The 27,370-nt window shown below is 43.9% G+C and overlaps 1 protein-coding gene and 1 non-coding gene across 7 annotated transcripts in view; one reads left to right on the forward strand and one right to left on the reverse strand.

The window, feature by feature from the left end:
- LOC111865663 (fasciclin-2) overlaps nucleotides 1-27,370 on the forward strand; it is a 410,157-nt gene that overhangs the window by 131,129 nt on the left and 251,658 nt on the right. The window lies entirely within an intron of this gene.
- LOC111865713 lies at nucleotides 16,791-16,909 on the reverse strand. Its single transcript, XR_002843020.1, has one exon. It is a non-coding gene; the product is annotated as a 5S ribosomal RNA (ribosomal RNA).

Consider the following 27,370-nt stretch of genomic DNA (forward strand, 5'->3'; position numbering starts at 1 on the left):
TGTGTCTTGGCCCTGATCAGTGAGCTCATGATTACTTCGGTCATGTTGTTTCTAGACAGGACATTTGGTAAATCCATGTGATACTGCTGTTAAACGTTCATGTTCGATGTTTCTCATCCCTAAACTGTACCTCACCAATGTCACAAACACACTTATATGTTTGTATAACGACCGCTAACACAATTTAACGCATAATTATGTACTGTTTAATGATTAATTGGATTTAATTGAAATTACAGTTAAAGTAATTACCAGACAACCACATGTACCGAACATGTGGTGTGAAGGTTCTCTACCCGTTTATTTAATTTTATGTATCAGCTGAAGGGCTAGTGCATCACTTTCACGGCCCTCATTATGCTGTAAGTGCTATTGTAGTGCTTTCATATTTTTTTTTCCTTCGCACTACAGCCCCAGTGGGCCTATGCCTACGTCCATGAACTTCTCCGATCACTTCGGGTTTTCTAGATCTTACACATTCGGTAGGACTCCTTGGGCGGGTGATCATCTCGTCGCAAGACCTCTACCTGTACACAAACACAGAAAAACGCACACACATACAAACACTAAACATCCATGCCCTGTGTGGGATTCGAACCCACGATCCCGGTTTCCAAGCGAGCGAAGACAGTACATTCCTTAGACTGCTCGGCTACCGTGACCGGCAGTGCTTCCATATTGCGAAATAATATTTGCTGTAGCGATTTTACAGATATATATGATCTTCCGAATTTTAATTGGAATATCTACGCGCGTTTCGTTTATTTTTGTCTGACGCACATTTCAAGAGATGAGCTCATATTATGCCCCCTGATGTAGGAGCTAGATATTTAAGGCGTTAAAGGTTATTCATTCTGCAAAAGGTTAATGGAAGGGGACGCGGTAACTTAGTTGATTGATGCACTGTTCTACAAGTTCGAAGGTCGCGGGTTCGATTTCCGATGTCATTGAATTTTTCATTTGGCCTAATAACCCTTCCAGCCCCACTATGGCCCTGGGGTTGACTCAGCCTCTAACTGAAATGAGTTCTGGGAATCTTCCTGGGGGTAAAGGACCACCGGCGCGTAAAGCTGTCAACTTCACCGCCATCTGTTAGTCGATTGTTTAGAAGATGTGCGAGTCTCGACGTCTCGCAACTTTATGGGCCTGCACGGCCTGGTACACAGATAACTTTACCTTCTTTTTAAGCGTTCATGGATGTTATTTAATCTCATGGCGCTTTACATGAATTGCATACGGTAAACTTCATAATAAAGGTCTACTGAGAAGACGTAGGAGCAGATGGAAAAATATTTTTTTAGTTGATTATTCAGCTACATTGTATCGAGACTATATAGCTTCTGATGAAAGGACGATTAGTTCGGAGCAGCAGGTGTAACGTTAATTGGCATCGGAAACCAAAGTCATGACACTTTGTCCACCACAAATCCCACATTATCTGACCTTCGAACTGAAAATAATAGCATTGATACCTTGAAAAATAGCTTAGGATTTTATCCCTCCTCAAGTCCATGTTTAGTTGTCAGCTTGTGTTCTGACGGTTATGAACTGTCGCGCCCAGTGTCAGAATTTATTGTGGAGTTCCGTAGTAGAGAATTTCTTGACTTGGAGTAAAAGTTGCTGCAGGGAATATCTCCACGTCTTCACTTTATTTAGAACATCTGGGACTGCAGTTATTGTTTATGACGCTGTCTGTGGTTCGTCAACTCTTCGAGGTACTCTTGGAAAAGACGGGGAGCTGTATTTCTATGGGAACTACGCCTAGCTTCATTTACTTGGGATAACATTATCCTAACAGACAAAACAAACTGATGAAGCAGTTAGAGTTTGTTATTGTTGAGCCGTGTGTTGCTTCCGATGTCGTGTTATTTTCCACGGAGTGGCAGCAGATGTTCGCCTTGCTGTGTCTTGTTCTTTGTTTACCTTCCACGGACGGCGATTAGAAGTCGTGAAGTGGTTTCTTCGAAGGAGGGAACTTCTGAGAATTTAATAAACGGGCAGCATGAACTGTAATACTTCAGATGATCTAATATAAATATTGTGGTTCATCGAGCATTCGTACCTCCTCTGCTTGTAACATGGTCTTTCCTGTCTCCCCAGCTAATCATGAGCGGAGTTTCTTACTGTGACAAGAATCCGGCCTAGTGACTTACGTGACACATGACAGTCTGATGTAGCAAATTAACTGACATATGACAGTGAGGCCTAGTGACTTGCGTAACACGTGACAGTCCGGTCTGGTGAATTACGTTACAGTTGACAGTTCTCTCCATTGGTTTATGTGACATGTGGCAGTTCGATCTCGGACTTACGTGGCACGTGACAGCCTGACTTGACTTATATGACATGTGACAATCCGGTATAGTGACTTGCGTGATAGTGGCAGTCCCGTGTAGGGACTTATGCTACGATCTGGCCTGACTTACGTGACACGTGACAGTTCAGTCTAAGACTTAAACTGATACGCGGCAGTCCGGTCTAATGACTTAAGTAACACATGATAACTGAGGTGTTCAGAAACAGTACATAGGCGAACAGTTCTGGAAACCTAACGATTAAAGTGCAAACTGCCCGAAACTTTTAACTAATTGCATATGGATGTAAAACTTTGCCTCGCATCCTAAGGAAAGAACGCATATTGCTAGTCTGCGAGATGAATATCCCTATTTATGAGAGATTTCGTAACAGGAGGATGCAGTCAGTTTCACATTGAGCAACTCCTTCACTTATGTTCCGCCCCAAATCTTGTTATGATAATCAAATCAGGTAGGATGTGGTGGATGGGGATGTAGCACGCATGTGAGAAATGATAAATTTATAAAAGATTGTAGTCGGTACCCTGAAGAGAAGAGACTGTTTGGGAGACATAGGCATAAATGGGAGGATAATATTAAATTAGACCTTACAGCCATGGGATATTGTATTGTTCGGATTCAGTTGCCTCAGGACACCATCCAGTGGTGGACTCGTGTAAACACTGATGACCTTTCTGTCCCATAAAAGGCTGGGGAATTACTTGACTTGCTGAGTGACCAACCACTTTCTCATGTGGGCCATGAATCTCTGTATTCTTGTACTGCATGTATAAGCCAATCTCTGTATCATATATAATTGTTGTTTTACCGAACTTTTTCAGCGAAATGGTGATAATTCCACCAGGGATACGATCATTCATTGAGCTCCCCCCACACTCGTGTGTCTGAACATTAGACCGACCGCCCTGTTTCCACTTAACGTCCGTAGCAGTGATCTCGCAAGATGAATCACCGCTACAGAATGCCGTGGGAGTTTTCTGTTCAACTGTTTTTCTAAATAATTATTCAGACAAGATATAGAATACCTGGGATGGGGATCAGGCTTTGGCTTGGCCTCTTTCATTGCGTTAGAAAGACAGTAAACCTTTATGACCCGAACGGGATTCTAACCTACGATACCGGTGTTTGGATTTCTGTCAGAATCACTGATGTGACACTCAGTATAAACTGAATTGGGATAACCTGAGTCCCTCCTTAAGTTACGAAGAATCTGAGTTAGCTTCTGTCAGAAGAGCATATCTGTGTCTCGGGTCCTGAAACACTTGACACGGTTCATACCAGGCACGTCGTTTAAATGCTGATGAGGTACGAGCTGCTTATGTGGTGCAGTGCAGTGTAACATTGTCTTCATTCCAGACAGTGATGGGCCCCTAAAACCGCACGGAGCGTTTGAAGAGGTCTGCATTTAACCATCCAGCTAGAATGGACGACTGCTATAAATATCCAAGTCGGCCTTCGTAAGAGAGCGGTCTGTTATTATAGAGATAAATGTTTATTTTCCATCTATATTTTCCATAATTGCTCTCTGTAGCCTTAAGCATCGCTGCATTTGTTCACAACCTTTGTAGTTTGCAGTTCTGAGTTTCCAGAGGTAGCGTTATGCTGCGGCTTATAGAGCAGAACTCGCAAGCAAGCCGGGGGTAGCTGTGTGCTATGTGCGCCTCGTTTATGAACACATGGATGTTACTGTCTGAGTAATTTCCAAGTATTTCTTTCGATATTATCAGAAAATATCTTAAGAAATTCATCTTACATAAGACTGTGTCCAGTTCAAGGTTAGGGTAAAAAGGTAAAGTTTCCTTGTGCATAACTACTTGTAATTAAGCACTACGCCAAGAAGATGTATGGGGGAGTGGATATATAGATCCACTTTTTCTTGACCTCCGCCCCTGCTATAGGTGAATGGTCAGCTTCACGGCCCGGCCGCTTTACTCCTGGAGAAAAAGCCCTCGGTACCAATTGGATGTGAGCTTAGTTGGGCTCCAGAACCGATCTGGACGATTTGGAGAAAAGAAAATTCTTGACCCTACCGGGACTCGGAACTCTGACCAGTCGCTATACCGACTGCGCAATCCTGGCTTCTTACTGAGCAGGGTGGTGTAGTGCAAATATTATTTAATTTGAGACGGCCTCGGTTCCATTGTCTGCCGGGAGACCCCCCCCCCTCTGTTTTCACTGAGGTCTTCCGCTATTTTTCTTCCATCCCTCTAGAGAAATGGAATGATGGTATATCTACTGTGCCACGACTGCTTCCTTCCAAATCCTTCCAGTTCATTCATCGGTCCTACCATTCTACACTGTATAGTCTGAGACACTGAATGAGAAGGATATGGGCTCTCCATGGACGTGATCACACTTTGGTTTGTGAAATTTCGGTAGATATGTTGTAATGACAAACGGACAAAACAAAGAAGGGGAAAATCTCGTTTCAGTGACTGCATTGTCACCCAAGGTCTCCTAGCTGAACTCCATTTCCTGTAGTCCGCAAGCGAACTATACCGAACGAGCCACCGCCGCTTGTCGGCGAAGATAGTAGCATCTTTTGCGGATAGAGTGTGTCACGTGATCAGCACAACAAATCCGACACGGCCGTTAATCCCGGTTTTCGAGACCGGAGTCGCTATTTCCTTGATATAGCTCAATTGTTCTCACGAGGCTAAGTGAACCCCGTTCCAGGCCCACTTCTCATAAAATCTGGTAGCTCCGGAACCTCTGGATCTGTAGCCAGGAACACTTGACCACTAGACCAAGAGGCGGTCCTGTCTTGCTGGATTAAAATGAAATGTAGTGGCTGCAGCAATTACCACCAACGCTTAATTGCAGAAAGAGGCGGTAATTTCTGAACATCTTACCCTAAGTACATGTACTTTTCTGATTTGTGACTTACAGTAACGAAGCAGAGGTTAGTAGTCCATCATATCACGGTCGTCTGGTGGAAATACTGACTATCTCCTAAAGGAGAATTCGGCGACAATAACGAAAGGAGGTCACAACTGCTTCCTTCCACATCCTTATGAGCTCAGCATTACTCCTTTCAAAAGTATTGAATCTGCATGGACGGTAGAATATCGCTAAATAAATCCACAAGCAAACTCGAAGAGTTCTCTTTACCCTGAAGAAATGTGGCAGCTCTACCGTAGAGACGGAATGACCCCTACTTTTATACTTCTGTTTGCGTACGTCATGGCGTCTGATACTTTGTTGTGATAGACACGGCCTTTTGTTCGCTGAAATAGAACCGGAGCAAGGACGTTAGAGTCACTGTGTCTCTTCGAGGTTGCAACATCTGACAGTAACGTAGATGCTTACATCGCCATTACAAAGATATAGATTTTTTCGTCTCTTTGTGTCTATATAAAGAGTGCCTGGATGAAAGGTATCCAAAATAAAATAATTATATCTCAGAAAGCATTTATTATACACATTTATGAGTTACACCATTACAAAGAGAAACTATCAGAGTTTTTTTTCTGAGTATAGTACTTTCTCAGTAAATTTCAATATGGGCTCCCTTGGTGGCACGACAAATATCCAGACGATATTCGACCTTGTCCCACCTTGCTTGAAGCATGTTTGGTGTTACCGTAACCAGTGTCGCTTATGCGTTCTTTCAGGTGTTGAAGGTCGTTGATCTTAACCAGGTAGACAAAGTTTTTCACATAACCCCACAAGAAAAAATCCAGTGGTGTTAAATCTAGCGACCTAGTAGACCAAGCGATTGGTCCACCTCTGCCGACTCATTTCTCAGCCATCTCTCTGTCCAGGTGATTCCCTAACATGGTGGCAGAAATGTAAGGGCGCTTGCGCTTAAGCCTGGCATGATGACATAAACCGGATACGCGTGTGGCAATTAGTTTCCAGTTTCCGAGATATAAATTTTTTATTCTGAATACCTTTCATCCGGACACCCAGTATTTAGGGGTTTTTATATTGTCACACACACATATATAGTAAGCGATTGAATTTGATATATCAATAGATTAATCTGTTTATTATATTGGACCTATAGGCCCCGTCGCTACGCATCGGTGAACACATTCCAGCGGGATGCAACGCGCGTAACAGACGTCTGTTGCTAGGCAACGGATTAGTAAACACGCCTAAAACATCTTCAGGAAGTTTTATTACAAAAATTCTGAGGATGCTTCTTGTTTCAATCTGAATTTAGCCCACTGAAGCCCCTTCGTAGGTTCTTGCTTCCGAAATAGAAATGAAGTTAATTCTTTTTTAAGTTTTCTGATTGGAGCTTGAAAATCTGGTACTGGTATTGAGATCTTAATAAAGAGACACATGAATTTTAAATTTTACGTGCTCAATAATTCGTGTGAACTGCTCACTATGCTGTAGAACCTTGTGTGTAGTCTTTGCCTAATCGTGTCTTCCCGTTGCCAGACGCACCAATTTGTAACGTCTTCAATCTAATCTGGGTCATAACCCGCTCGTGTAGGAGGGAATTCTCCAATAAAAGCGACTCGTTCCGTTGCCAAGCAGCCCTCGCCACCCTCCGTACTTCCTAATGGCGGCGGAGAGCTGTACCTTACATCAGCTAAGCAGCAACGCATTACGTCATTGGAGCTGTGCCAAGCGCCCGGCCAACGGCCATACGTAAATCCGAATTGCACTGTTTATGCTGCAAATGTGTACAAAGGGAAGCGCACACTGTGCCTTATTCTTTGCTAAGTTGGCTGAAACCACACTGCGTTCCTTTCGTCGGAAAGAAATATAAATTGTCACCCCAGAGAACATTTTAATTGTATTGCCGGTAGCGACTTCTCCTTCTGTCATCAGGACAGTACTAAAACAGGCTCGACAGATTTCAGGACGATCTATGTGCTAGGGGAGATAACTCGCGGTAGGATGGAGAATTCCTCAAGGCACTTCATAATTTGTAAAGCAAAAAGTTGTCCATGTGCATAAGTAATTAAGCACCACGCCATGAAGATGAATGGGGGAATGGGTGTATACATCCACGTATTCTTGACTTCGGCACTAATTGGGGAGTGAGTGGTTGGCTTTACTTCCCGGCCGCTTTGTTCCCGGGAAAAGGGTCCCCGGTACCCACTAGACGGAAAGCTAGGTGTGCCCCAGGACCGGTCTGGACATCTGGGAGAGGAGAATAGTATCTTGCCCCTACCGGGACTGGAACCCCGGCCGTCGTTATACCGACTTCACATGACAGTTGTCAGATGCCGTTGCCTGGCTGTGACGTGTGGCGAAGATAAGGTATTTCGAATTTAACTGTTTGCCCCCATCAGTCATTCATGTCATACGCCCAACCATGTATCCTTCCCCAGAGAATAGCCGCACACAGTTTCATTTGTACTGTAGCTGTCCTTACATGTCGCTGTATCTTGCAGGCCTCGAGCACCATTGTCTCTATAATGATGTAGCCTCGTTCGAAGGAGAATGCTACAGGCCGGAAGGTCGCGGGTTCAAATCCCGATGAAGTAAGGCGTAAGGCCGACAACCTTACCGCCATCTTTGAGCCGATTGTCTAGATAATGTGGGACCCTCAGCGTCTCACAGCCCTATGGGCCTTCACGGCCTCTTACAGGGATATCTTGACTTTACTTGTACGTATATATTTTGGTGCGGGACAAGCCATAAGGTTAGAAGTAAGATTTTTTCCTCGTATGTAGGAAGTAACTTTCCAACTTCGGATACTCTGGGGTATGGCATATTGTGCGAGTAGATTGAGAGATAGGTACAGTCATTTTGGAGAAACCTGCCTTGAGAACGTCGAATCTCTCAAGTTACGTTCCAGTTAGAATTACGCTCAAAATTTGCATGAGAACATGAAACCTCTCAAATACATTCGAATGGATCTTCTGATCCATGAATTGAGAGTTCGTCGCCTGTAAAGAGAAGTTGGCTGCGCGGTGCCGTGGCGGTAATTTTTTTCAGTTGCTGTGAACACTTGGTACGACTTGTCTCGGTGTGCGAACTCTGAGCACGGCAAGAAATTGGTCGGCTGTGGTTCTATGATGCTAAATTATTCAGACACTTTTCTTATCTTGCATGGACCATTTGTTTAATTCAGGCTGCCTTCAGCAAGCTAATATCTGTAGTCACGTGTTTAACGACCGTGAATTTCTATTGCTATTACCATTTACTGACCTTTCAGTTGTACTTCTACAAGGTAAACAGTTCACACTTCTTTCTAGTTAACACTTTTGTATCTGAAAGATTTAAATGTGATTACAAGTCTGATCTTGAGAACTGTGAGGAAAGTGGGAACTCGGAACCATTAATGGCGCGGCAGCAACATAAATCAGCAACTACTACCTGAGCCAAAACATTCAGTACATACCCAATAGTGGCTGTGTAAGCTCCATCTCACTGTCTTCATGAGGCGAAATATTATTATACCGAGTGTCATTTTCACTGCTGAAATGATGGTTTCCCCTGTAGAGTTACAAATCAGTTCAGCTAAGCACCACAGAAGTACGCTAGTGGCCAGTAAGTTATCAGCCGATACTGTACACAGTAGGAATGTCTGTTTCTGTCCCTTTCTCCCTCAGCTCGCAAGTGTCAAGCTTAGAGTCTCTGTCAGTACTACTTGGTACGTTAAGAATTTGGTGAACGATTTTCATTGGTCTGCAGCAATTCACCACAATAAACCCTGGCTTTTTGGAAGCGGTCATAGACCATTCGGCATTGTTTATTAATTATACCTTCACCATCAGCAAGACATGTTTGTGACACACTTAGTTCCTCGGTGTTCTGAATGCCGAAAAACGCTGTGGAGGAACACAAACTTGAGGCGTACTACGTGGAGGTATAGTTAATAACAACGCAGGTGAAGAGTCCGACGTAGCGAGCTGCTAAGTAGAAGGAACTGTGCCGCACTTAGCCCGTCACATTTCGCTTATTTCCGCAAGTAGAGCGAGCCCCCCCCCCGCCCAGGCGTTTCCGTAAGTTCGTTTTTATATGAAATTGGATTTGTATGCTGATACTGCAGAAGGCTTGGCCCTGTTTCTGTGTTCATCTGTTTGTAATGAAGGTTGTAGGTGTGCGGACGGACAGACTGAGGGATTTATAAGGGCTGTGGATTGGCTGGGGCACGGCAGAGATGAAGCAAGTCGCTTATTGATAAAATAATCATGGAAGCGCCCGTCTTACTGTATAGATTGAACGGGGATCACAAGGAGACTCGGCGAGTTCCTGGGGGAAGTGGATAATGGAAGACTGGAGAAAGGAAATAGGAGGGTTCTAAAAAAAGAAAGGATATTGGAAGTGACAGAGAAAGGAAAGGAACGGGGAAGTTAGTAACGGATTTCCTGGCTCCTTTCTAATCAGTACATTTATATATGTAAGTTACATAAGTAATTGTTTATATTTATTGAATTTCATGGATTAGAATACAGAATATACAGGTGATTCTAAATTTTTGTCGGGGTTTCCGAGGCCACTATTTTTCAAACCGGATAAAACAAAATAAAACTGCTTACGGAATATGAAAGCATAACTCAGAAAGTTTTATTTCATATAGACTCAGTACAGCAGAATGCTAAACAACTTCAACATGCGCCCCTTTCGTGGCACGTAAGGTTTGAATATTATAGACCACGGAAACCCCGACAAGAATTTTGAATCATCCTGTATATTATTAAGATTTTAGCGGAACAGTTTTATTCTGTGTTGTTTCTGAACAATAAAATTTCAAATTATGCTGTTCTTCCTGTTGATGAATATTGTGTTGTTGTAGACCGAGAAAAAGACATGGTTTGATTCTCCGCTTTTTAATTTTCAAGTACTTGGGTTATTTAGGGTCGAGTGGTGGACGGGTTTTAAATGATGACTTAGGAAGCATCTGGAAGGTGGCGTCTGTGGGCCTGTTTTGAGATACTGTAATGGCGCTTGTCTCGAGAGACTCACGAGAATAATGCTAAACCGCAATTAGGATAGCCGGTCTCTGGGCTCACATTCGTCTCTGAAAATGAGGGTGCCCGCAGGAGAATGACATTACAACGTTAAAATGAAAGCAACGAAGTACAGAGACAGGCCAATTCAACTTTCTAATATCAAGTCAAATATAAAAGTACTCTGTGCAGAAAAAAGAAAGAAAGCAAACCCACTCTTTGCATTCAAAATTTCATAGATTTTAAGCTTAACATTTCGCATTCGTAAAATATATATTGTTTCTAAATATGCACAATTAGAAGATATGTTTCCATATTCTTGTTTGACATTTATTTAGTATTATCCTTATTTATTTATTCTTACATAATTATACTAGGGGTCCCGTAAAAGGTTTTCGAGTGCGAGAGGGTTCCGTGGCCGAAATAAATTGGGAAACACTGCACTGGTGATATGCATACAGAGGCATCTGTTACTGATGATAACTGTAGTGGAAAGGAAGGTGCCGAAGTTAACCTGTTTATTGGCGTGTGTTGTGTTGCCACTGCGAGAATTTAACGCTGGTAAACATTTATATTGACATGTTAGATCACTAGGACTAGGCCTGTTTTAGGTGGGATTTCCTAACATTTCCTTTGGATCGCGCCCCAGTATTTAGGTGTCCACTGTTCGTATTGAGAATCTGTTTGAACATTAGTGAATACGTTTAAATCGAAAGCTTCAGCGGTCGGCGTGGCAGGCAACAAACAGGCTCGGCGTTAGCCACGAAGTGGTTAAAATATGCGAAAGTTCGAACTGTGAGCAGGGCATTTTGAAGCTTTGCCCTTTTCACCTTCGAGAACAGGGATAGCGCAGTTGGTGTAGCAAGCTCCTACGCGCTAGACGGCCGAAGGTTCAAAGTTCGAGTCCCTGTTTGAGCAAGATTTTTCTTTCCACGTCTTCCAGACCGGTCACAGGGCCCTCGAAGCCTCCTATCCCAAAGATACTGGGGGGGGGGNCAGAAAAACGTACACACACAAACTAAACATCCATGCCCTGAGTGGGATTCGAACCCACGATCCCGGTTTCCAAGCGAGCGAAGACAGTACATGCCTTAGACCGCTCGGCTACCGTGACCGGCCAGGGACAAATTTACCCTCTTTTTGCACCTGCTTCACTTTCAGGACTGAGTCCCTGGGTCCGATTTGTTGGCCGGAAGCGCCAAGCCCTAACATCACACCGCATCTGCTGTATGCAGATGAGGGGATGGTCATCATTAAAGTGTATGGGACACAGGCAACAGCTGGGGCTTGTTCTTGTAATGAAGCCTCGCTGCTTTAAAGCCGATGCCTATAGGAGATGCCGCGGAAGCAGCTTTCCAAAGAATCTCAATAAAACTCAGATGCCATTGAAGAAAGTTTTGGATGTGCAATAGCTGTTCGAATGAATATTTCTCTTGTCTTTGTTAGGCATTTCTGTGAGATAAGTTTATCGCTGAGATGTGCAACCTAAGTTTTCCCCTTTGTAAACTCAAAGAAAAAAGTATATAAATTGAAATTATTCTTGGTTAAATGCAGTATTAAATGCAAATTTCATGTTATTTTGTAATACGAAATGTTTTATTACTTTATTTTAAAAATATTTTCTCATTTTGAGCGTGATCTCGAAATTGACCCCGAAATGATCGCTTCTGAATTGCTCACATAAGGAGATAGCACATGAAATTTACTACTTATATTATTTACATAGGTTACCCATGTTACAGTAATGTTGTTACGATTTATGAGCGTGACTAATAAGACATATTTTGGGTTGGTAATTTGATTTATTGCTCACTCCTTGTACAGTCACTCGTGTACAGTAACACAATAAATCTTCAGCCGAATCCTTCTTGTCATGACTGCCCAGGACTCACTTAGTTCTGACTGGATTCTCTATTCTCGTTTAGCTGGAACCAGAGTGACTCACTTTTATGCGTATATAGCCTCGCGGCGGACTCAACACACGCATTGCCTAGCAGTGGACGTCTATTGTCGCGTATTGTTGTAGGCTTTACTTAGCAACGGAATGTTTATCAAGAATCTTTCATCGCGAGAACGTTTTTATCGAGCCGTTGCCTAGCAGTGGATCTATGTTTCACAATATTATATCGATATACGCGGTAGAGTCAAGAAGTTCGTGGAATGTGGTTTGATCGCATCATATTTCTAGGTATTCACATACAATGACGCAGTTCCACATCTGCCCTCAGAATAGTTGCCGTTGGCCGCTATGCAAGTCTGTCAACGTTGATATAGCTGTAGAAAACATTACTGAAACATATTGGCCGGAAATTTTCGTACGATGCTTTGCGGCCATTCCACGAACTTACTGACTGGTATTGACACAGTGACCAGGATGCTTTACTTCTGCACTCCTGCTGTACTCTTACCTCGCCCTCTTGTGTGTGCATGTGTGCGTGCGCGGGTCACTTGACGCATTATCTTCTTGAAACGATCAGTAGTCAGAATAGCTGTCCAATAGCTCTATCATTGCAATGTGACTTTTCATACCTCGAAGCCAGCTTTCCCTCTAATGAAAGTTCACCGTGTGGACTACCTTATAGGAGGTTGGACGGATCCCAGCATTGGTCTGTGCATTGTTATCAGCAGTACTGTATCTACCGCTCCTCTCGGTGACTGAACTGTCTTGGATTAGTTAACGTGTCGTTCTTCGTAGTAAGACACTGAGGTAAACCTTACCAAGACTTAAGGCACGTCCACATTACTCGTGCTCGTTGGCAGATTCGTCTGGATTTTATTTGTGCTCGTAAATCTTCGTCCACACTACTTCAGTTGCTCGCCAGACTTCGGCACGTGAGGATCCGTGTATTTACTCTTAGTGTGTATAGGCCATAGTATTTTAATTTATTGGCTATAGTTTTTAAATTAAAATTTCCTTGTCTCGCGACTTGTCATATCGTCCACATTACTCGCGAGCATAACGAGTCACAGGAGCACGAGCACGAGTAATGTGGACGCGCCTTACGATAAAAACGCAACTGCAGTGCCGTCGGCTCTCCAGGCGGTGGGCTTCAAAAAAAGAGACAATCTGATTACTCCGTGTAATTCCAGTAGGTGGAGAACGTGCTCTGGGCCAAAGTTTGTCTCCTCGCCCCGTCCCTCCCAGTCCGTGTAGAATTGGATTTAGTTCACTGCAGTGAATAGCCGTGACAGGTGCGACGTTTGGGAACATTCGCATCGGGGCGACCTGCTTTGCTGTTCCATACTGTAGGAAGTCCATTTTCATTCTATAAATTATTAATCAAATACATGGGACACATGTCTTCGAGTTGGACACTTTCTCATCTGGTCAAAATGTGGAAACTGTGGTAGACACAGTTTTTTAAGATCCATCGTGATGTTATACTTCAGTTCGTTCTTCGTCTCAAGTAGGCGTGGTTTTCTTTAATAATTGTTTCATGTTTATACGTAAATCTCATTTTCACTCTTTAAATTCTTAATCGAATATATAGGAGAAAAAGTCTTCTAAAGAAGCTTGGCACTTTCTTATCTGGTCAAAACATTTCTTACTTCATATGGAAAGTGAATCCCACACCTTGCTTAAGATGCATCTTAATGTTATTCTCCAATCCGCTTGTAGATCGCTTTCTTTTAATTTTACGGATGAAAATAAGCACATCTCATATTCTCCATGCGTGCCACATAAACCGTCCGTTTCATCCTCGGTGCAATAGAGCACGATGTAGTTCTGGGTTACACATACACGACCTGCCGGGCCTGGGACTGGAGTTACAGCTGCTTCACTTCCTTCAGTATACAGTAAGCAAATTAACAGAACCAGAGTATCGAATCAGTTCTGGTGGTTCCTGACACGGCCCACGAGGGATGCGGTTCCTGGTACATGAAAGTTTAGATCTGCTGATGTAGTCTGTAGTTGAGTTTCGCGAGCTGACGTACCATTCCCCCTGTCTGCGCCCCCAGGGACCAGAATTAAACCACGCGTCTGTCTGTCCGTTCCTCTTTCCTGTACGAGTACTAGTATCTCTGTCAGCTGTAATAATCTGTACTGAGTTTCGTAGCTGATCTGATGTTCACTGTAGCGGTCTGTGATAGTACCTACAGGTAGTATGCCTTTGTCGCATACTGGTCGCCCTTTTATTTAGGTGAGTGTAAAGTTATTTCTGTGAGGAGACCCGACGTCAGCACTGGAGGTAAAGACCTGTGCAATCTAGAGTTCTGTCGTATGTGGGTTTCGGTGTGGAGCTTAACGATCCGTTCGATTTACCCTCCGATTATCATCACACAAGACATACGTTGGGAGCTGGGATATCACAGTCAGTATAGCGAGTAGGCTGTGGGGTGGACGACTGATGAGTGGCTGTTGCATTCCTGTTAAGGGAAAGAGATTTTTCTCTCTCTGTAACATCGAGACCGACCCTGGGGCCCACACAGCCTCCTGTCCAGTGGTTACCGGGGCTGTTTCTCATCAGGAAAGCGGCAGGGATATGAAGCCGCCCACCCATCTCTGTATGTTGCGGAGGTTAAGAATGGTGGAGCTATAGTTGCACTCCGCTATACATCTTAATGGCGTGATACCTAATAAAATAAGCTCAGGTGTAACTTTGCCGTTTCTTACCAGGAGATTCGGCCATGTCATAGCTCAGACAGTTAGTCACCGGTTTCCAGCAACGGCGGCCTGGGTTCAAGCCCGGTTCAGGTCATGTGGTATGTGTGGTGGCCAGAGGGGAACTAGGACAAGCTCAAAATTTCTTGCCTCCCTTTTCTTGCTGGTGTGTTTCTTGGCTTACTCTACGACCCTGAAGATGGAGGTAGGACGCTCCTCCAAAACCTTGGTGTACTTATATGGAACTACACGGCGTTGCATCCCAGAATAAAGTACTGTTATTAGTCACCACTGGAGAACATTTCAGTTTTCCGAACCGTAGTTCTCACAAGATTTTTCCCAGAACGCCAAACACTACATCGTTGGGGGTTTTATGGCTCCCGTGCCCATGAGGTATAGCGAACATTTCAATATAGTAGCAGTCTTGATGTTCTTATTTCCGTGCTGGGTCTTGCTCTGAAGTTACCCTCTAGCTATGAGAACCTCCCACATCTCGTTTTAAATGCATATTGAAGTAGTGAAGTAATGTCACGCTCCCCTCCACACCCTCCGAAACTTCAGTAGTAAAACGAAGAACAGTGCATCCGTATGATGGTGAGATGCTGCGTAAACATTGCGCATGCTTCCGCTTCGCTCAGCTGTCTGCTTCTCTGTGCTCCAAGTGCCCTAAATGTTAATCGCATGTCTAAATTCCAATAGAAGACGAGGCTCGATAATTGTTACGTATTTCATCCTAGTGTATTCAACTTCTGATGATGGCAGTAGTCTTATGATGATAATAACATTGTTTTATACTTAGAAATCCGTCCAGTACTCTCGGTTTCTTCGCCTCCCTTTGTTGTTGGACTGTCGTGGCCGATTTTATAGTGCAAAAGTGATCTTCATTTCGTTACAGGACAACCAATAGTGTATAAAACGGTGACGGTGCGGTGCCACGACGGCAAATAATAGAATGTCATAACAAATAATGTATTTCATTTACTTCAGAGGAGCAATTCACGACAAGTAAAGCACAGTGGAAGAAAAGGCGCATTATCCGGTTTATTAAAAAAGAGGACAGTTGCCCTTGTGCTGCGTTAAGTGGTTAAGCACTACGTCATAAAGACGTATGGAGGAGTGGAAGTTTAGGTCCGTCATTCTTGACCTGACCACTTGATGTGGGTGAGTGGTCAGCTTCACAACACGGCCGCTTTATCTCCAGGGAAAGAGCCCGCGGTATCCATTCGAAAGGAGGCTGGTTAGGCCCTAGAGCCAGTCTAGACGTTGTTTGGTAGAGAAAAATTTCTTTAGCTTCCGGGAATCGAACCCTAGCCGTCTAGCCCGTAGCCCATCTCTGTTCTGACTGAGTTGTCATGGTTCCTTTATCTACATATTAATATCAATAGAAACATGTATTTTACTGTTATATATACAGGGTGATTTCTAAATTATTGTCGAGTCTTCGGAGATGGCAGTGACATTCAAAGAGCATAATATCCGCCTCTGGATAAGGTGCGTGTCTTAAAGGTATTTTCTCCACGAATATTTACTGCACCATTATCCGATTTTATGGGATTTCACCCGCTGCTGTTATAATTGTTATCCTACCGTTACTTGGTTGTGCTAGGAGTGATGAGATTGGGTGTCAAAGTAGGACAGTCTGCATATTGCTCGTCCAACATATGAAGCAACATTTTGTGGTCTGATACGGTTTCGGCATTCTGATATTCCCCGTTTTTTTTTTCACTGCCTAGTAAAGATCATATCTGTCTGCCCATTGCTCTGCAGCCCTTTGTTGAGCCCTGGCCGCTTTTTCAGCTTCTTAATCCTATACACAGCCACCAGGACTCCCTGGACGAGGAATGAGTTCGTCGCAAGGTCACTACCTACACACAGAGCAACATAAACACAGAAGTAACCCACACACATCAATGCCTCAAGTGGGCTTCGAACCCACGATACCAGCGACCTAGCAAGCGAAGACACAGCTCATGCCTTACACTGCGCGGCCACTGTAATCGGCAAAAGAAATGCTAACAGCACGTGGTGTTCCCAAGCGGTTACCCATCCAAGTACTTATCACGCCCAATGTTGCTTAACTTCGGTGATCGGACGAGAACCTATGTTTTCAACATGGTATGGCCGTTGGCGGTAATTATGTCTATGGTCCTGTAATCTTGGCAAGACATGTACCTTCCTTGTTCACTAGGCTGTTGTATAATAAATTGCATATGGTCACGTCAGGATTATGTTGTTTTTTTTATATTTCCTCTTTGCGTTCTGAAAAGCAGCAGGGCTCAGTGAAGAGTGATGATCAGTAAGGAAACAACCGCCGTCACCCGGGGAATACATCTCTCTTCACAGGCGGGTGGTTTGCCATTAGCAGTGTGCCACGCTAACACCGGAAAGCACTTAGCGTGTAGGGAGGTTGCTGCCCGCACAGCTGAACAACCTCCGCCGCGTGGTGACATTATGAAGTCCGGCTAGGGCCAATTTTTAACTTGCCTCCAGCGTCCTGGCACGTTGTTCTGTGTAGGATATGGGGTTTCTACAGCGGAGGTTATGAAGAGTTGTATTTTTTGGTACGTAACGCTATGTAGTCCGGTGTAATTGCTGCCTGCTACATGCTTGTTTCTCGCTTGATTTACTCATCAACTGTGAAGATGAAGGCTGTGTTTTCCTTCGAAACGTCTGTTGACTCACCCTACTATACGGCGACATATCTCAGAAAATATAAATGTTCCGTTTGGTATTTTTTTTTTTTTTGGAGAAGGGGGCTCCATACTAAAAGTTGTCAGTCAGAGTTAATTAGGGTGGGTGCATAGTTTTCGTAAAGACCAACTGTAATATTATACTTCTAAAAGGTGGATGGGAGTGAAAGGTCAGCTTCACAGGGGGGGAAAGAGCCCTCCATACCTATAGATTAAGGGGCTGGGTGGGCGCAAGAGCCGTTCTGAACGTTAAGGAGAAGAGAAGAGAAATATTTGCCACCTTTGTGAATCGACCCATGACCCCACCATCTTCCAACTCTTAGCCTATTCTGTAGCGCTAGTGTCGCTTACACGTCCGAAGTTCATGTCCCCGCAACGTTATTACCAATTTCAGGGCATTACAAGTCACGAGTCCGGGGGTGGAATGCAGTATCATATCATTTAATTTTATCAGAATCCTCCCCCATGGTGCTCAACCTAAAAGCGGACCGACAGACTGGACCATCCGTGTATGCGTTCTTCTCATGATCACTGCACAAAGAACGAATAGCCAGCGCTCGGCGCTTATCGATTTTGGCAGCCGCCGAGCCAAGCAGTGTGATTATCTGCAGGGTGCAGTGTGGAGCGCCTGCGGGCTATGCAATGCACTCCATACTCCATGTGCTCGCAATCTGCTGTCACAGCATGCACCTCTGTACTAAAGTAAGACTGCTGTGTGTGTACTCGGCAAATGCGAGTGATTTTCGAATTTGTCTTATAAACCCGAATAATTACTTTTCGTAACTACATAGAACAGGTGGCACACGGTAGCATAGTTGGTTGAGGCACTACAAGCCGGAAGGTTGCGGGATCGAATCCCGATGAGGTGGATTTTTTCAATTTACCTAATCCTTCCAGCCGCACTATGGCCCTGGAGTCGACTCAACCTCTAACAGAAATGAGTACCAGGAATATTCCTAGGGGTAAAGGGCGGCCGGCGCGTAAGGCTGACAGCCTCACCTCCACGTGTGAACCGATTGTCTAGAAAATGTGGGAGCCCCGACATCTCACAACCCTATGGGCCTCCACGGCCTGTTACAGGGATATCTTTACCTTTTACATGGAACAGAGTTGGTCTTGGAAAGCTAATAGTCACTCAGCCAGTCAGGACATTCCCAGTCGTTTATGAAACCCAAAGGTTCTCTATTCCGCTCACAAGAGCCCGCTACTGATCGCTATCTTGAACGAGATAAATCGACTCCAAAGTTACATTCTATTTCAGTCAAATCCGTGTAAATATAGTCCTTTCATTTGAACGCGTAGGTCTCCCAAGTGGTATCTCCATCGTAATTTACAGGACTGGATGCGAGAATTTCGTATTGTGACATGTAGAGCCGGTACTAAGCGGTGATTCTGTAAATAACGGCCGTTGCTAAGTAACGCCCGCAACATACACGCACACAGCAATAGAATAACGGGGTTATGAAACCTGCTTCTGAGCAACGGCTCGGGGAACACGTTCCCGCGGAACCGAACGAGCGCAGCAATAGAAGAGCAGTGTTTTCAATGTGGTCCGCGCCCTCAATTAAGTTGACGAGCTCAATTGAGCGAAGTGAAATGGTTGGTGAGTGAGAGAGTTCAGTTGCGAGATATTCGCCGGAAAGTAATAACGTGAACACAGAAGCTGAAGAATCTCCATTGTTAAGATCCGTTACAAGGAAACGACTAGTGAAAAACTGATAAGATTTAGCGTCTGCTAATTATTTGTAAAGTGTGGCGATCAGGGCGTTGTAATTACTTGCATTTCCTAGTTGTGTGTTCAAGTGTATGAATAAATCCAATATCCAATCCATACTCCGTCTATAGTCACATCCCTCAATCTTGACAGTATTGTTCCTTATTGGATTTAACATTTTCAAATGTAGCCTGCGCTCTGAAAAGGATGTATGGCCCCGGTATAGGCACTGAGTGCAAACAACACGTAAGAGCGTGTGCTGACATGAAGAGAAGACCCAGTTTCTGTATCTCCCGCAGAGTGTGCTTCTCCCGTCTCTAAACGAACTCGACATTCAAGTATGATGCATCACTTCAAATGACATGTCCCGAGTGGCTGTCACAAAGACGCTCAGCGGACACAGTGAAGGACAGAAACTAATGAAACTATCTTTACTTCAGTCTCAAACTGATGTACCAGTGCCACACAGAGCACTGTTCCTGATCCGACGCCAGAGTAGCTTTGGAACTGTGTAGTTGTTCGGCATCTGTAGTTCTGTCTCTAGCAGCAGAAATATCCTCAAATTTGTTCGTATGAAACAACTCCATATAACAACCAGCTTCTTCGACAGGACAAGGTTTTATTCTCTCTCTGTGATGGATATGAAAATATTACCCGAAACGTAGGACGTTTACGCCTTACCGAAGCGGCCTGTCATCCCACATGACCTCATTGAATTTAGCTAAAAAGGTAAAGAGACACATCCTTATGATTACTGAATTAACTTCCATACCATTAAGACGTATGAGGAGTGGAGGTGTAGCTCCATCATTCTTGCTCTCGGCAATATATGGAGGTAGTGGTTAGCTTCACTCACGAGCCGATTTACCCCCGGGGAAGGGGCACCCGGTACCCACTGGATAAGAGGCTGGCTGGGCCGTAGAGCCGGTATGGATACTAGAGAAGAGAAAAAGTCTTTCCCTACCTGGAATCGAACTGAACCGTCGAACCCTTAGTCTGTCGCTATGCCGATTGAACTATGCCGGCTGCCCCGTTCAATTTAGTCCCAGTGAAAACACCGTTTCTCAGTTCGGTAAGTTGGAGTAATGTACATAATTCTTTATCTCGGGTGTCTTAAAAATCCCTTCCTTGCGTTTCCGTACGACAGCTGATATTTGCACGGTTTGAGGAGCTTGTTATTCGCTTTGCGCTCCTAAAGTTTCTGTTGTCTTTGGGCAAATGAGAAAAGAGGCCATATGTGCAAACGATGCGTGTATGTGTTTATGGCGTCTACGCTCCTTACTGTATATGCCTTTATAAAGGCGACTTTTCCTCCTGTCGATACGCTTGAGAAATGGAATGAAGGCGGACAAAAAGCACGAGTGTCTGGTATACACCACAGTCTGCTCAAAGCCAACAAAGTACGTGGTGTTTCCAGGCCGATCGGCATTCATATTATTGTCCATTCAGTCATTCCCGAATTTCGGGTTTGAAGTTTCGAGAGTTGTCATTTGGAGAAGGAGCAAGTGGTTTCCGCACGTATGTCTTGCCTCGTCAGCATATGTCGTGCTAGGCAACTTCCTCGGGTCCTGATGTTGTTAGTCGTGTTGGTCATAAGGGTTCTATTGCTAGGGGCTCTCTCACTCACTCACTCACTCACTGATGGAGCTAAGCCCTTCTTGAGAAGCTGCCAATTTTGTAGCCACTCGTGAACTTCTCGGCATTTTATGGAACCCGAAGGTTCATTACCATGTTCACAAGAGCCCGCCACTGGTCCCTATGTTGAGCCACATCAATCCAGTCCATACCATCGCATCTTATCTCTCTTAAGATCCATTTTAATATTGTTCACCCACCCACGTCTCGGTCTTCCCAGTGGCTTCTTTCCTTCTGGCTTTCCCACCAATATCTTATATGCCTTCCTCTTCTCCCCTATCCCTGCTGCATGCCCTACCCATCTCATCCTCCTTTACTTGATCATTCTAATTATACTTGGAGAGGAGTACAAGTTATGAAGCTCCTCATTATGCAGTGTTGCTAAGGACTTAATCTGCTTATTGTTATGGGGCGTCGCAGATTTAATTAATTTAGACATTATACGCCGTGCAATTTAGTCGGGGTGTTCGCCGACTGTAGCCTGAGGAACTGAATTGTATTCGTGTAACACTCCTTCACATTTATTGGTGTAATGTTAGCCTGTAATTAGGCCACTCGTTGACTCTAAAATCTTTACGCACTTTATATCATGGTTCGAATTAACGATTAGCGGTGAATATGGGCCGGGCATGTAGCATGCATGGGAGACATGACAGACGCTTATCACATTTTGGGCGGTTACTCACAGAACCGAATGGTATGATATCAATTAGTGAAGATGTGTGCGTAAATGCGAGAATAATTTTGTAACGAATCTTAATTACGTATTTTATGAGGCTGTGGACTGGTTTCATCTGGTTGAAGATGGAAACCAGCAATGGGCTGTTGTGAATGCGGTAACTACCTTTCGCATCGGTATAGCGACTGGCATCGGGCTTGCACGGCCGAGGGGTCGGAGTTGAGAGTCACGGTAGGAGCAAGAATTTTCTTCTATCCACGTCGTCCAGAGCGATTCTTGGGGACACCCAGCCTCCTATCAGATGGGTACCGGTGGTTGCTTGGCCGGAAATAAGGTAACTCCATAATGTAGTAGTGCTTAATCAGTTTCATAAATGTAAAGTTGTCCCTGTGCTTAAGTAATTAAGCACTGCGCCATGAAGGCGTATGGGTGAGTGGATGTATAGACCCACATTTTCTTGACCTTGGCACTAATTGGAGGTGAGTGGTCAGCTTCACGCCCTGGCCTCTTTACCCCCGAGGAAAGAACCCCCGGTTCCCGTTGTATAGGATGTTGGGTGGACCCCAGAGCCGGTCTGGACGACATCGAGAAGTGAAAATTCTAGCCTCACCGGAACTCGAACTCCGGACTATCGGAAAATTTGTCTAATAGCTGAGGAACTAATAGCTTCTGAAAGAGAAATCTAGGTCTCATGGAGTTTCTATTAGTACGTCAGTGGAGGTGGCAATTGCTCATTTACATACTCCTGAGAGCCCGGAACTCGTAAGTGAAAGGCAAAAGTAAGTTCTTATTAAAAATAAATCTTGTTTGTTTTTCGATTTGTTGCTTACAGCGCTGTGATAGTGAGCACTGTGTTGACCGGCATTCGAGCGGAAGTCATGTCACTGAAGATCTGTGTGATGAGGTTATGGTTACAAGCTTTAACGTTTTTGCTCCGGAAATAAAAGTGAATATACGATAAAAATATGACACGATACTTATCGTATGAAATTGGCCAGCGTGTGATACGACACGGGACCAGAAGCAGCAAGGCAGTTTAGATAGCTGTGCTAGGAAAGGTGTGCATTTCGTGTCGTTACGAGCTCGATGGTTCTCCCAGTAACTACGCGACTGTTCGATAACTGGAGCAGTGCCTCCGTTACTGTTAAAATGTGTAATTCCCTTGTGTTATAAACTGCCTAGTTATTTCACATATCACCGGAAATTAGAAACGGAAGTACATAAGCAGAAATCCGTATTATACACTAACCAGGAGTTCCATAGGATAACTAAGCAAGAGCAGGCAGCTGCTATGAAATCGTGGTTTCTGCATTTTGCGGAACTCCACGTAACGCAGTAGAGGAAACCCTATATAATCCGGATACAGTTAATCCGGATGTCGGATAATCCGGATGGAAATATGAAAAATTAAAAATGGCTGTTCACAGTTGAATACATAATTTGAAAGGCACATGACATTTAGGAAGGCAGATCAGTCATTTGTCTATTTAAACAAAACTTGACAGTTTTTTTTTTCAAATATGTATTTACGTTCAAAAACAAGTATACCTTCTGAGTCTTCTATCGAAAAATAAGTATATAGTTTTTAAATGAAGGTTGTACAGTGATTTTTTTTGTCTGCACTTCATATAGGTCAAAGGTAAATCTATCCCTGTAACAGGCCGTGGAGGCCCTTAGGGTTGTGAGACGGCGATGCTTGCCTTACGTACAGGCCGCTCTTTAACCCCCAGGAAAATTCATAATACTCATTTTTGTTAGAGGCTGAGTCGACCTTAGGGCCATAGTGTGGGTGGAAGGATTAGGTCAATTGAAGAAGAAACCCACCTCCACGGAACTCGAACCCGCGACCTTCCGGCATGTAGCATGGTGTCTCAACCAACTACGCTACCGCTCAATAAAATTTTCATGTATTTGTTGTAAGATTTTTTGTCTTTATGGCTACGTTTTCCATCACTAATCCCAATTGTTGCTTAATCTAAAAGACCTCTCCCCAATTACTCCGGTTTAGCGTACTCCTGCTTTCTATTCGGAAGTTCTCGGTTCTAGGCCCAGACACTACCTGCCATGACTTGGGAATTCGTGGTTTCCTCAGGCCCTCCAAGGAAACATGACAGTAGTACCTCAGGTTAGGCCACGAACAATTCCTCCAACATCCCGTCCAATTCATCATTCATTCATTCAGCTTTCTGCCCGTGGATGCTGTATGTTCTGAGCTATATAAAGCCCTGTTAAATGAACCTTAAACAAATGAAATTCATCGGGTGTGTTGGGGAGCAGCGTAACGACACGAACCATTGCGTTTGGTTTCATTCGCATTGATGACAACGTATTAAGCAAGGGAGGAAATGAATTTACTCCTGATATATCACAACAAAACGCAAAACCAGGGCAGCCAAATGCATGTCACAGACTGGTAATTAATACAAGAATATAAACTGAAGCTCAGTCGCCATAGTAACGCAACGCCATCGCAGGATATTCTGATTTAGCAGAACAATAATAACAGTTTACTGCTGCATGTAGTGAAAGAGGCAGCAGATTGTGATGCTGTTATCTCGAGACTGGTGTAGCTGTGTATCTGCTCTTTTGTTTGTATTTGGTGGAAACGGTTGTGTTGAGAATTAGTCAACTTAATGTTATTGTTACATACATTCATCAATCAAACATTATTGGTTCTTTATTCACAAAGGCTTTCGTTATTAACTGCAAACTGTATTTACACTCAACATCGCAGTTCGGTAGGAGCAGGGGTAGAGTGGTTGGTATAGCGACTGGCTACGGGCTAGAGGGTTGTGGGGTCGGAGTTCGAGTCCCAGTAGGGCCAAAAATTTTCTCTTCTCCAAATCGTCTAAACCGGCTCTGGGGTTCACCCAACCTCCTATGCAATCGGTACCGGGGGCTCATTCCCCGCGGATAAAGTGGCCGGGGCGTGAATCTGATCTGCAACAGGATGCTAGTACCGTACTGTTTTCTACGGAACCATTTTTCCTCGTTCCAAAGCAGTCATCAGCATAAAAGAAATGTTACGTTAGCGTCATAAACCCCATTGTTTCTGCCTCGAAGTGGCCATTTATATCATCAGCACTAGTCTCGCTACTTTCATTGAAGAATTTGTAATTGTCGAGAGAAATTATTTTAAAATTTTGGTCGGGAATCTTGTTCGGAAGGGAAGAGGTGGGAAATGTTGGTGCAGATCTGAGGAGGATAATTGGTATTCGTGGATAGCCCTGTCAGCACTCTGCTTGTCACCTGCTCTCCCGGTGGTTTCTTGCTCAGCTTATTACTGGACCCTGAAGACGGAGACGATATATTCCTCCGAAACATCGGTTGACTTGCCTACACGGTGTTATAACCAAGAAGATAGTGATATTCAATACGCATTAAGATTAATTTTAAATAGGGCTTCAAGTTGTGGATTGGATTCAGCTGGCTTAGGATCTTATGGAGAGGCGAGTGAACCAATGGGATACATTTAAGATGGGCAATTTTTTGAGCAGCTGAGCGACTATCAGCATCTCCTGCATGGAGTTAATGTAATTTTTTATGTTCATGGCACATTTATGTTGGTTGACCCCACGTAGCATGGTTTACTTGCGTCAGCTCGATGTTCATTGCGCCACCATTTTGTGTTTGTGTTTTGGAAGTTAGAATATTGTTTCGGCGTTAATACGACCATTACGGTTTTGTAATACTACACAGTTAGTTTGAAATCGCCAATATTGCTCAAGAGGCACACAGAAACAAACCATAGACTCGGTTGCTTTATAAGATAACATTTTGCTCTGTAAAACAGGCGAGAGGTCCGAAATCCATTAAGCGATGTTATGGTTAAAAAGCGGAAATTATTTCCTCTCGCTCTGATGCCCGCGGGACCATTTGAGTATTGTTAGCAAACACGAGCGTACCCTTAATTACTGTTCCGTTACCATGGTTACAGTTGTTACATTCTAATGGGATTAAACCCTGCCTGTGTAAAATATAATTACAAGGGTCTTGAGGATTTTCAAGATAGGTTCTTCCTGATAATGGAAGCCTCCATGCCTAACCCATGAACGGTTCGTGTAACAGTATTGGAAATTAATGTAATTTTATTGCCTACAGAAAATTAGCAAACAAATTGCTATTAAACATTATCATTATTTATTGCCATATTTATTCATGTAGACTTTCTTGCAGACGAATTTAGAGGAGTTCTAACCAAGAACGTTGTTATGTTCCACATATTTCAGAATTTCAGTTATCAGCGTTTTCAGCATGTATTTTGGGGTTAGGTTTTGTCTCTTTTTAATAGATATTTAATGATTGCTTCTTTTTTGTCATTCTTATCAACATCCGAATTTTATTTTTTAGGAAAATATGTATCCTTTTATGTATACTCCTCCCACCATCATAATTAATATTATAATCGCAGTGCAGTTAATTTTACGGGAAGAATACTTTTTCAGCGCTACTTGAAATACAACAAAAGTCGTGGTCCCATGGTTAGCACGTCGATTCTTACTCGGGAGCTCCTAGGTTCAAATCTCGGTCCACAGAAAGAAGAACGGAGCTGCGCTTGTCGTCTGCTTTTACTCTGGTTTCTTGCTTGGCTTATACTTCGATTCTAAAGATGGAGAAGAAATGTCCCTCCGAACTGTTTATTGACTTCCAGGGGACTACAAGGCGTTATATCTCAGAAGATAGAACTCTACACTCTTGAGTTTTTTCTTGCGATTTTCCTCGTCCTTCCAAGTATGCGCTGTACAGTACCTCGAATTAGGTAACGACACGTTCTTGCATATCTTTTCGATTCGAAGTTCATTTGCCATTCAGCCATTCGACGCTGCATAACACGCGCCACTGAGAGCGTCGCCATGGAGATTAAGAGTAGGCCTAAGTAAACCGGAACCGTCTGATGTGAACGTGAGTACTGTAAAAAGTTAAAGGTAAATTTGTCCCTGCGCATAATTAATTAACCACCGTATCATGAAGATGAATGGGATAGTTCTGGTATAACTTCATTCTTTACCTCGGCACTAGATGCGAGTGGCCAGCCTCACACTCCGACCACTTTACCTCCCAGGAATGGGCCCCAGTACCCATTATATAGGAGAGTATTCTACTGTACATAATTATAAGGACAGATAGAAGTGGATTTCAGAACCTGGTTTGTATAATAAATACAATTAATGAGAGGTCTTTTACCTTTGGTACAGTAGGTTCTCGGAACCAAGCGTGACTGTCCTAGCGAGGTCCAGGAGCGATTCGCCCGACCGACCTTCCTCCTTTTCAGATTGTCGTCTTGAAGTTTTTTTTTAACATGCTGCCTGTTTACAGAGAGGTGTGGTAGTACCCGTCCAACCAACAAACTGAAAGACCACCCATGTTCGGCTATCTGTGCTTAGTTATTCGGTAAGAGCATATTGATAGCTATCCTTCAGTTTCGAAGGCCGTCGCTTCTGATCAAAAGCTGCCGACGCTCCGAGCGATACCGAGATCAGGCCCCCTGAGTAAAAAAGCGTCGTTTAGACCGTTCATATAATTAGAATGTTGAAGTCGAGGATGGGATAGGCAGGACATGTAGAACGTGTGGGGGAGAAGAAGAATGCATGTAGGCTTTTGGTGCGAAAGCCAGAAGAAGTGACCACTATGAAAGCCCAGACGTAGGTGGGAGAATCATATTGAGATGAATTTTGGATAAATAGAATGGGGTGTTATGGGCTTCATTTATCTGGGTCAGGATAGGGACCAGTGGAGGTCTCTGGTGAACGCGGTAATGAACCTCCGGTTTCCGTAAAATGTCGGGAAATTCATGAGTAGCTGAGCAACTGCCGACTTCTCATGGACAGGGTTCCATGGAGTTGATCTGTTGAGCAGCTGCCGGCTTCTCAAG

This window comes from Cryptotermes secundus, unplaced genomic scaffold (genome assembly GCF_002891405.2).
Source record: "Cryptotermes secundus unplaced genomic scaffold, Csec_1.0 scaffold19, whole genome shotgun sequence".
Taxonomy (NCBI): Eukaryota; Metazoa; Arthropoda; class Insecta; order Blattodea; family Kalotermitidae; genus Cryptotermes; species Cryptotermes secundus.